This window comes from Plecotus auritus (genome assembly GCF_963455305.1).
Source record: "Plecotus auritus genome assembly, chromosome: 12".
Classification (NCBI taxonomy): domain Eukaryota; kingdom Metazoa; phylum Chordata; class Mammalia; order Chiroptera; family Vespertilionidae; genus Plecotus; species Plecotus auritus.
Genome location: NC_137778.1, coordinates 41,572,280 through 41,581,725, shown reverse-complemented (window position 1 = coordinate 41,581,725; position 9,446 = coordinate 41,572,280).

Genomic DNA, 9,446 nt, shown 5'->3' with positions numbered 1-9,446 from the left:
GACTTCATATTACTTAATGTGTCATATGTGTGTGTGTGTGTGTGCGTGTGTGTGCATATACATATATGCGCGTGCACACACACACACTAGGGGCCCATTGCACGAATTTGTGCACCTTGAAAAGAACTGTGGTGCATATATAACAAAAGTTGACAAAAACTCATCCTCCTGTGGATGGAGAAAACATAAAAAAGCACATTTTTCAAAATATAATTTGATACATAAAATACTTCTACTTCAAGAATCAAAGAGCAAGAAATTAAGTAATGATAATTGGGATTACTTGGGGGTTTATGTTTATATCAATCTCACTTTACTTTCTATGTATAATGTGAGTTGGGGGTCAAGGTTCATTTTTTTTCCATGTGGATTTTGGGTTATTCAGGTTTTTCTTTCTCTAAGCATTTCATCCCCCCCCCCCCACTGATTTTTCCATTGATTTTTAGATCTGGGAGGGAGGGGGAAAGACACACAGAGAGAGAAACATCGATGTGAGAGAGACACATCAATCAATTGCTTCCCACATGTGCCCAGACCAGGCGGGGATCAAGCCTGCAACCCAGGTACCTGCCCTTGACCAGACTTGAACCCAAGACCCTTTAATCTGCAGGCCAACGCTCTATCCACTGAGCCAAACGGGCTAGGGCATACTTTCCCCATTGGATTGTTTTCAACTTTAGCTAGCTAGATAGATGGATAGGTAAACTCATAAATGTGGATCAATTTCTTGCCTCTCTATTCTGTTTTATTTATCTATTTGTCTTTTTTTTATTATAGTATCACACAGGAAGAGTGTTTAAATATGAAAGAAATAAATTTCAAATATGTGTGAGATGGATCATCTGATTTTATTTAGATTTTAAAATATGAGATAAAATATCAAAATAGCCGGCATTATTTTGATCACTGAGTACATTACTAATGGTATGAGTAAAAGAAAAAACAAATTCCACACAAATGCTATCCTCGCATAAACATTAAGTAAAGCAAAGGCTGATGGATGACACATGATACAGACAATATTTTATTTGTCATTGCTTTTCATGGGCCATTTGGAGCCATCAACTAAAAACATAAAAAGTAAAAATGAAGAAAAGAGATTCTAGAATATTAGCTCCAATAGATGGTTTTAAAAGAGAGGAGAAATCTCTGTCACACCTACTTGCACAAAATAGGCACATGGCAACTCTACGCTGGCTGGATGGATGCATGCATGAAGCAACGGATACCCTCAAAATATAGATTGCTCTGACCGAAAGCTACAGTTATGATTGACACAAGCTATTTGGAGATGAGCTATGAATATGTACTCCAGGGGTGGGCAAACATAGGTGTACACTTGTTCCAATGAAAAAGAATACAATAATTCATACATAATAACACAACGTTTTGTGTACTCATAACTGTAAACCTACTATTTCCAACTCCTGGATTTCTCTGTGTGCATCTCCATCTCACCTCTCACACTACAAAGGGCCGCATACACTCAAATTCTTCTCTTTCCAAACATTTTCCCCATCTCTTTTTTTTTTTAAATATATTTTATTGATTTTTTACAGAGAGGAAGGGAGAGGGATAGAGAGTTAGAAACATCGATGAGAGAGAAACATCGATCAGCTGCCTCCTGCACACCTCTTACTGGGGACATGCCCGCAACCAAGGTACATGCCCTTGACCGGAATCGAACCTGGGACCTTTCAGTCTGCAGGCCGACGCTCTACCACTGAGCCAAACCGGTTTTGGCCCCCATCTCTTTTAAGGTGTCCTACCAAAAAGCAAAATGTCTTTACCGACTTACGTTTCTCAGCTCACACTCAGCACCGGCAGCTTCACACATGAAAAAGCAACGTTTTGCTGTATTTGAATGGTTGACGAATTCCAAGTCCCCGAGGTGCTCACAGTCTGGTAGAATTATTACACATTTATCTTTCTGGAGTTCGGATTTAGTGCAGGTCTCAGAATGTGGAAACACAACAAAACAAATCTCGCCACCTGGACAGTTGCGAGTCATAATATTTTTCACACCTTTATTGTCATCACATCTCTCCACAAATTCATCAGAGCATGAGAACAAACACACACGACTCCTGCCAAATTTGTCAGCACAATAGCAAGTAGATCACCAAGAAAACATACACATGTAAGATGACTTTGATAAGCTGTACCTTTAAAATGGAAATGAAAATGTCCAGGTCATCTTCTGTTTATAATATAGACTAGGAAGAGCCTTTCTCATTTGAAGAAGTAAGTGGGTTGACAAGTGCAGAGAAATGAAAACCTACCAGCTACAGTCGACGGCGCTGAGGTAGAGCCCAGCATTTCCTCCCCAGTGGCTACAAAGCTCACTCCCATCCAGGTGATACCGAGTAAAGACAGCATCCTTGGGCAACCATGGGGAGGGACTGCACACTTTCAGGCGAATGAGAAAGTTCAATGCAAGATGTGTGAAGCCTGAGGTCAGGGACATTTGGAAACATGAATGTGGACAATGTTTTCAAGGGTCTTAAACATGAGACAAAAGCTGGCCATTTGAAGTTTCCTAATGGGCTCAAAAGTCACTTTTCTAATAACGTTTTCGGTTAAAAACCAGGGCGGCTGAAATGGGCGTGGGTGAGTCTCCTTCAGGAAGAGCCATCCTTCTGAATTTTAATCTATGGGCGACAGTATTTTGGCTCATCTCGTGTATTTCCCTCGGGAGTAATCAGAGGTCCTGGTGATGGTTTAGTTTGTCTGTGGTGTTGTTCAAATGAGCAGTCTGAGAAGATGCTGAAGGGAATTTAGGGCTTGCAAAATGGGAGAAGGACAAAGAAGGGCACATGTGGGCTTGCACAGTATTAAGAGGTCGATCCTCTGGGTGCTGCCCACACCCGAACCCTGGGAATCAAGCCACCGAGAGCATGTTAGATTTCCAGTATTAACTCTGACAAAATCTATTCCTACAGTAAATCATTCAAAAAATAACGGTTGACCACTGTCCAGTAAGTTCTTGGCACTATGCAAGTTGCTGATAAAAAAAAAAAAAAGGAAACGATACCCATCCTCCAGGGAATCACCAATTCATATGGATTCCAAATTAGTAAATAATATTTGAAACAGGATGTCATAGGTGCTAGATAAAGCTAAGGCAGGTAGAATGAACACAATGAAGACAATCTGATCGATCCCACTTGGGAAGTGAATTGGTGGGTGGGAGCACAGGAAGATTCACAAAGGAGATGGAATTTGAGCAGAATTTTAAAGAAACAAAAGGATTTCGCAAGATGCAATAGAAAGAGAAGGAGATTTGAGAATGAAGAAATGTGTACAGGTGCCTTCTTGCCAAAGATAAAAATATAGGTGAAAAAGCTCACATGTCCTTCTTTTTTCTTTTTTGAAATTTTTGTTGTTGCTGTTGTTAATCTTCACCAGAGGATATTTTTTCCCCATTGATTTTTAAAGAGAGTGGAAGAGGGAGGGAAGAGAGAGAGAAACATAGATGTGAGACACATCCATTAGTTGCCAATTACGCTTACCCTGACAGGGCTGGGGATCAAAACTAAAACCTAGGTACATGCCCTTGACCTGGGACCAAACCTGAGATCCTTCAGTCTGAGGGCCAGCACTCTAACCACCAAACACACTGGCCAAGGCTCACATGTCCTGCTGATGTGATGTTTCTACAGTGGTTGTTGATAATAAAGCCTAATTTGAAACATAATACCCCCTCCATTTAGGTGCGGGGTCTACTGAACTATATTTACCACCTTTACCTGGAGCCTATTAAGCACAAGCTAACAAGAATATAATCACAAAATGTGGAGATCTCTACGATGATGTCTGTGTTACTCCCTAGGAAAGAATTTTCCTTAGGCACAGGCGTTGAAAGTCTGATCACGTAGTTTGAGGACAGAGAATCACATCTCTACCATGTCATTGAAAGCAATTGTGGGGTAGTTCCAGACTATAATCTTCTGAAATATTGTGGTATTTCTTTGCATTAACCTGTGCACATTGGAGCTAATGCATTTGGTTACTAGAATTTCACAGATCACATTCACACAGCAGTTTATATTCTCTCTCCCTCCGATTTACTAATCCAACAAATGACTGGTTTGTTTTCAGTTACAACACATAGAGGTAACTGAATTGTTTCCAATTTGGGAGGAAAAGTAATGAAGCTTTTTACAGTATGATCTTAAGGCCCTTAAGCAGGGGTATTAACAAGCAAAACTGCCTCCTTCCTCCATCCCCCAGGCTCTTCCCCAGAATGTCCACTTTTCTGGGGGAGTGGGTGGGGGTCCGTGTTTGAATGCATTGCCTTCATGGAGATGGACTAAGAAACGGGATGGCTTATCCTCCATAAAAGGCGTTTTGTTGCTGTTGCATGTTCGAAAGATGGAGGTCAGGATGTGTTGAAACATGAAAGTCTAAAGAGATTCCTTCCTCCATGGCGCTCACCCTCAACCACCGTCGCCTTCTGCAGTCTGCCCATCCTGCTTGATATGAAGTAAAGAACAAACAGCTCAGAGAATCGGGCCTGTTAGACTGGACCCGCCACCAAATGGAAACCCTAAGACGAGTCGTTTCGTGAAGAGAAATGCTCCTGGCAGGAGGACAGCAGCATCGCTGAGAGCTCGCCCTGCTTGCCGAGTTCTGCTGGGAGGAGCTTCCATCACTGACATGTGCTCCCTGGTCAACGGGAGGATGGGGACCCAGAAGAGCATACGCCAGGTGGCGGCGCTTCAGGGCCAGGAAATAAGGTGGATGTAATGGCCGGAGTGAGCCGCAAGGTCAGAGGAGTGGCCAGGGCACCCGGCCCACCACGACCTCTGGTGATGCTGGTGAAACATGATGTTCCCGGGTCCAAATACATAAGTAGCAAGAAAATGTAAATAACAGTTGACTATTCCTGTTGTTGTTAATCTTCACCCAAATATATATATATATATACACACACACACACACACACACACACACACACACACACACACACATATATATCCAATTGATTTTTAGAGAGAGTGGAAGGGAGGGGGAGAGACAGAGAAAGAGAAACATCAATGAGAGAGAGAGAGACATAGATTGGTTGCCTCCTGCACATGCCCCGACTGGAGCCAGGGATCCAGCTTGCAACCGAGGTACATGCCCTTGACTGGAATCAAACCCGAGATCCTTCAGTCCACAGTCTGATACTCTAACCCAGCCGTGGGCAAACTACGGCCCGCGGGCAGGATCCGGCCCGTTCGGCTGTTCTATCCGGCCCGCGGAGCCAAAAGAGCGGAGGGTTCTCTTGCTCTCCCCTCCGCTCCTTTACTTTGAATTTATATTAGTTCACACAAACACTCCATCCATGCTTTTGTTACGGCCCTCCGGTCCAGTTTAAGAACCCATTGTGGCCCTCGAGTCAAAAAGTTTGCCCACCTCTGCTCTAACCACTAAGCAAACCAGCTAAGGCAATAACAGTTGATTCTTGAACAACAGGGATTGGGGGCACCGACCCCCAGGCGGTCAAAAGTCTGTGTGTAACTTTCGACTCTCCTAAAAATATGCCATCTGTTGGTACCTGCAGGGGATTGGTTCCAGGGTCCCCAGCCCACCCTATGGATAGCAATATTTGCCGATGCTCAAGTCCCTTATGTAAGATGGTGGAGAGCAATGCCTCCTGTATGTACAACGGATAAGCAGAATGCTGAAATCAACCTCCAACAGAGAGTCCGATCCTTCGTCTAGGGGCCTAGAATTGAGCCTATGTTCACAGACAGACCCTTTGACTAGAGGAGAGGCTGGGTCCCCTTGAAGGAAGACCAGGTATCAAGGGGTGGACAGCACTGGTCTTCTCTGCTGTTGCTGCCCCTTCGTTGGGCCAGTGTGCCTTTCCCCAGATGTTGGGACTGGTGGTGTCCAAGGCTCACAGCTGCCCCTTTACAGAGCACTGGCTTTGAGGAATGGAAGCTGCCTGGTCCAGGAGAGCGTGCGCTCACCCCGACCCCGAGCTCCTGTGAGCGTCTACTGACTGATGGACAGACAGAGGATGCAAAGGGCTGGCCCCTTGCCTTGGGTGGGAGCAACTGGGTGGTACCATTGATGTTCCAGGACGAAGCCAGTCTCTAGCTGAGGCCATACCCTTGCTTCCCTTTCATTCCCTGCTCTGTCTTGTTCCCCTGTCTCCCCTTCTCCTAGAAACACACCCTGGCAAAATCACATTCACAGGTGATTGCACTGAAGTCGCTATTTCAGGCTCTTCCTTTAGAGAATCCAGCTGAGAACTGTGCTCAAAGTGCAAATCCTATCTGCACCCGGGGGCCAGAGGAGGCCTCACGGAGGCTTTGGAGCCCAGGTGCCCTTCCAGGTGTTTGGCAAAAGCAATCCTGGCTCTCCCAGCTGTAGACTGCAAGCCAGAGCTCCTCTGTGTACGCCTAAGTTCCATCATCTGCAAAACTGGGGCAGTAACAGCGTTTATGGCCTAGTACATCCATGAAACAGCACTCATCACAGGCCTGGCTCAGTGTCAGGGTTCCCTACATGGTAGCTATTTCTACTATTTCTTTGTACCAGCTATTAAGTGCTATTTCTTTACAAGATGCATTATAAGATAGAATGATAATAATTACAAACATTAAATACATTTCTTCTATGTGCTAGGCCAGTGGTCAGCAAACTCGTTAGTCAACAGAGCCAAATATCAACAGGACAACGATTGAAATTTCTTTGGAGAGCCACATTTTTTAAACTTAAACTTCTACTAACGCCACTTCTTCAAAATAGACTCACCCAGGCCGTGGTATTTTGTGGAAGAGCCACACTCAAGGGGCCAAAGAGCCGCATGCGGCTCGCGAGCCCCGGTTTGCCGACCACTGTTAGGCACTGTCTTAAAGCATGTTATGTGCACCTATGTAATTCTTTCAATTACTCAGTGAGATTAGTATTCACCTTTATGTTTTGCATCTGAGGAAACTAAGGAATGAATGGATACGTGGCTTGCCCAATTCTAGCAGCTGCTAAGCAGTGGAGATGTGATAATAACCCGAATTCCGATGCCAGAATACTCTCTCCATCACCACACTTTGCCACCTCACTGTCATTAATCCTAATGACCACAAAAAACAACATTTAAGAAGTGACTAATCTGAGAGTTGATAGCATTTTCAAAAAGAAAATATAAATATTTGGTCTCCTTTAATGCCTTAATAGCATCATCATTTTCCTCTCAAAACTTTTTTGGGAGTATCCAATTACTTGGACAGAGTACATTTGAAATTTAAAAGATGCCAGTAAATGCCTTTTATTTTTGCCCTTTGGTTCCTATTGTCATGCAAAGTGGCTTGGACAGGGAAATATGTGGCTATTATGTTTTATCGGAGGGAATTTGGAAACAGCTTGATGCTCAATCTGCTTATATAAGTAATTTTTTTTTATATAGAATTTGAACCTTTACAGATTTATTCTTATTGTGAAGATTAGCTTTTCTGAACTATTTTGTATTTTGATTTGCCGGAAATTCTTTAAATAATACAGGAAAGAAAATGCCTCTTTTGACTTCCGTGTCTTTTTTTAAATCCCCTTTGATGACCGAAACTAGGAAGCTGATGGTTTAAATTATATAACTCACATACTTTTGCGGTCAATTTTATATAATCAACACATTTTCCTAGTTCTAAAGGAAAGTATATCATTGAAGGCATAATTGTAATAATAACTTGTATATGTACCTGCCATGACGCTAAGCTGCTAACCTGTATAGTAATGCTATGAAGTATTAGGTCCCTCATTTTATAATGCGGAGACCAGGCCTCCGAGGGTGCCCAGAATGGTGCTGAGGGGCAGACCGGAAACAGGGACTGAACATGGCAAAGCCCGTCCTCCTTATTGTCAATATGTTATGCCACTTCCTAGAGAGGCAAGTCGGAGCCATTCGATCTTGGGGGCGTGGAGGACATGCAGTAGACATGTGGAGGACTAGTGAAGAAGAGAAGAAATATGTTCCCTGGTAATGTTCTTCCGCCAATGGACAGGGCCAAAAGAAACCCAGTAAATACAGTGACATTCGCGCACGAGCATTTCCATTGATTCCTAAGAGGATGCAACTTTAGCCAATCATGCAATCAATTCGATGAAGAAACTCCAGTCGGATTGTTTACTGTGTGGATGTCTCAGAAAAACTAAAGGCGGTGTGCAAAGAACACAGCGTGAAATCAGAGAGACCTGGCTTTGAATTGTGGCTGCTCCCTCCGTTGATTCCACTTACTTGTGCCTCGCCTTCCTGCCTATACAATGAGGGTAATATTGCCTCATGAGGGTTAAAGATCAGGCGCCAGGAACACGACGATGGTTGCCGCCCTCATCATTAGCCAGATTTTCTGTTTGGTTTTGTTAATCCTTACCAGAGGATATTTTTTCCATTGATTTTTTTTAAAGAGAAAGTACAAGAGAGGGAGGGAGAGATAGAGAGAAACATCAATGTGAGAGAGACACAGGGATTGGCTGCCTCCTGTCTGAGCCCCAACCGGGGCAGGAGATCCAACCTACAACACAGGTAAGTGGCCTTGACCAGCAATTTTTATAGAGTTTCTGACAAGAATTTGGGGTTTTCTTTTCCTGTAACAATACCACTACGCCACACATTATCCAGTCTTTAGGGTCACCCAGGTACCAGCAGACTACAGCAACTAAAAAGACTCGGTGACTTTAGTACCCAGGAAGGTGTTTGCATTAGTTTGCTAAGGTTGCTGTGCAAATTGCCGCCTTCAGTTCTGGAGGCCAGAAGTCGGAAGCCAAGGTGTTGGCAGGGCCATGCTCCCTCGGAAGGCTCTTAAGGGGTCTCCTTCCTCGCCTCTTCATGGCTTGTGGGGGCCCCAGACATCCCCGGGCTTGTCGCTGCATCGCTCAAGTCTCTGCCTCAGGGATCACGGGGCTGTTGACGTCTGTGTCCTCATTTCCCTCCTCTTACAAAGACAGTCACACTGCACTCAGGACCCACCCTACTCCAGTAGGACCTCATCTTAACGAGTTCCATCTGCAATGACCCTGTTTCCCTGTAAGGTCTCATTCACAGGTGTTAACCGGGGGTTAAGACTTCATTATCTCTTTCGGGGGAACACAATCAACCTATTAAATTCTTAAGGAAAGTAAGTGATTTTTAAATATTGTCCAAGGAATGTCTCTATGTCAATGACCCGAGCCTCCTACTTCTTCACACTGGTCCTTGACCCTACGTAACAAGTACTCAGTCCCTCCAGTGCTAGTCCTTTCTCACCTCCACGCTCCTTACCATGGTGGCTATGGCTACCCACAGACCACACATCCTTCTGGCTGCTGCCTGGCATCACACACGCCCTGGCGGCACGTACGAGGAGACGCCTGCCTCAGTCACTCACTTGGTTGGAAGAGTCACTAACGCAGCCACAGTGTTGAGTTATTTGCCAGTGCCTAGGAGTAGATAATTTATGCGGAGATTTTTATTCATTGTC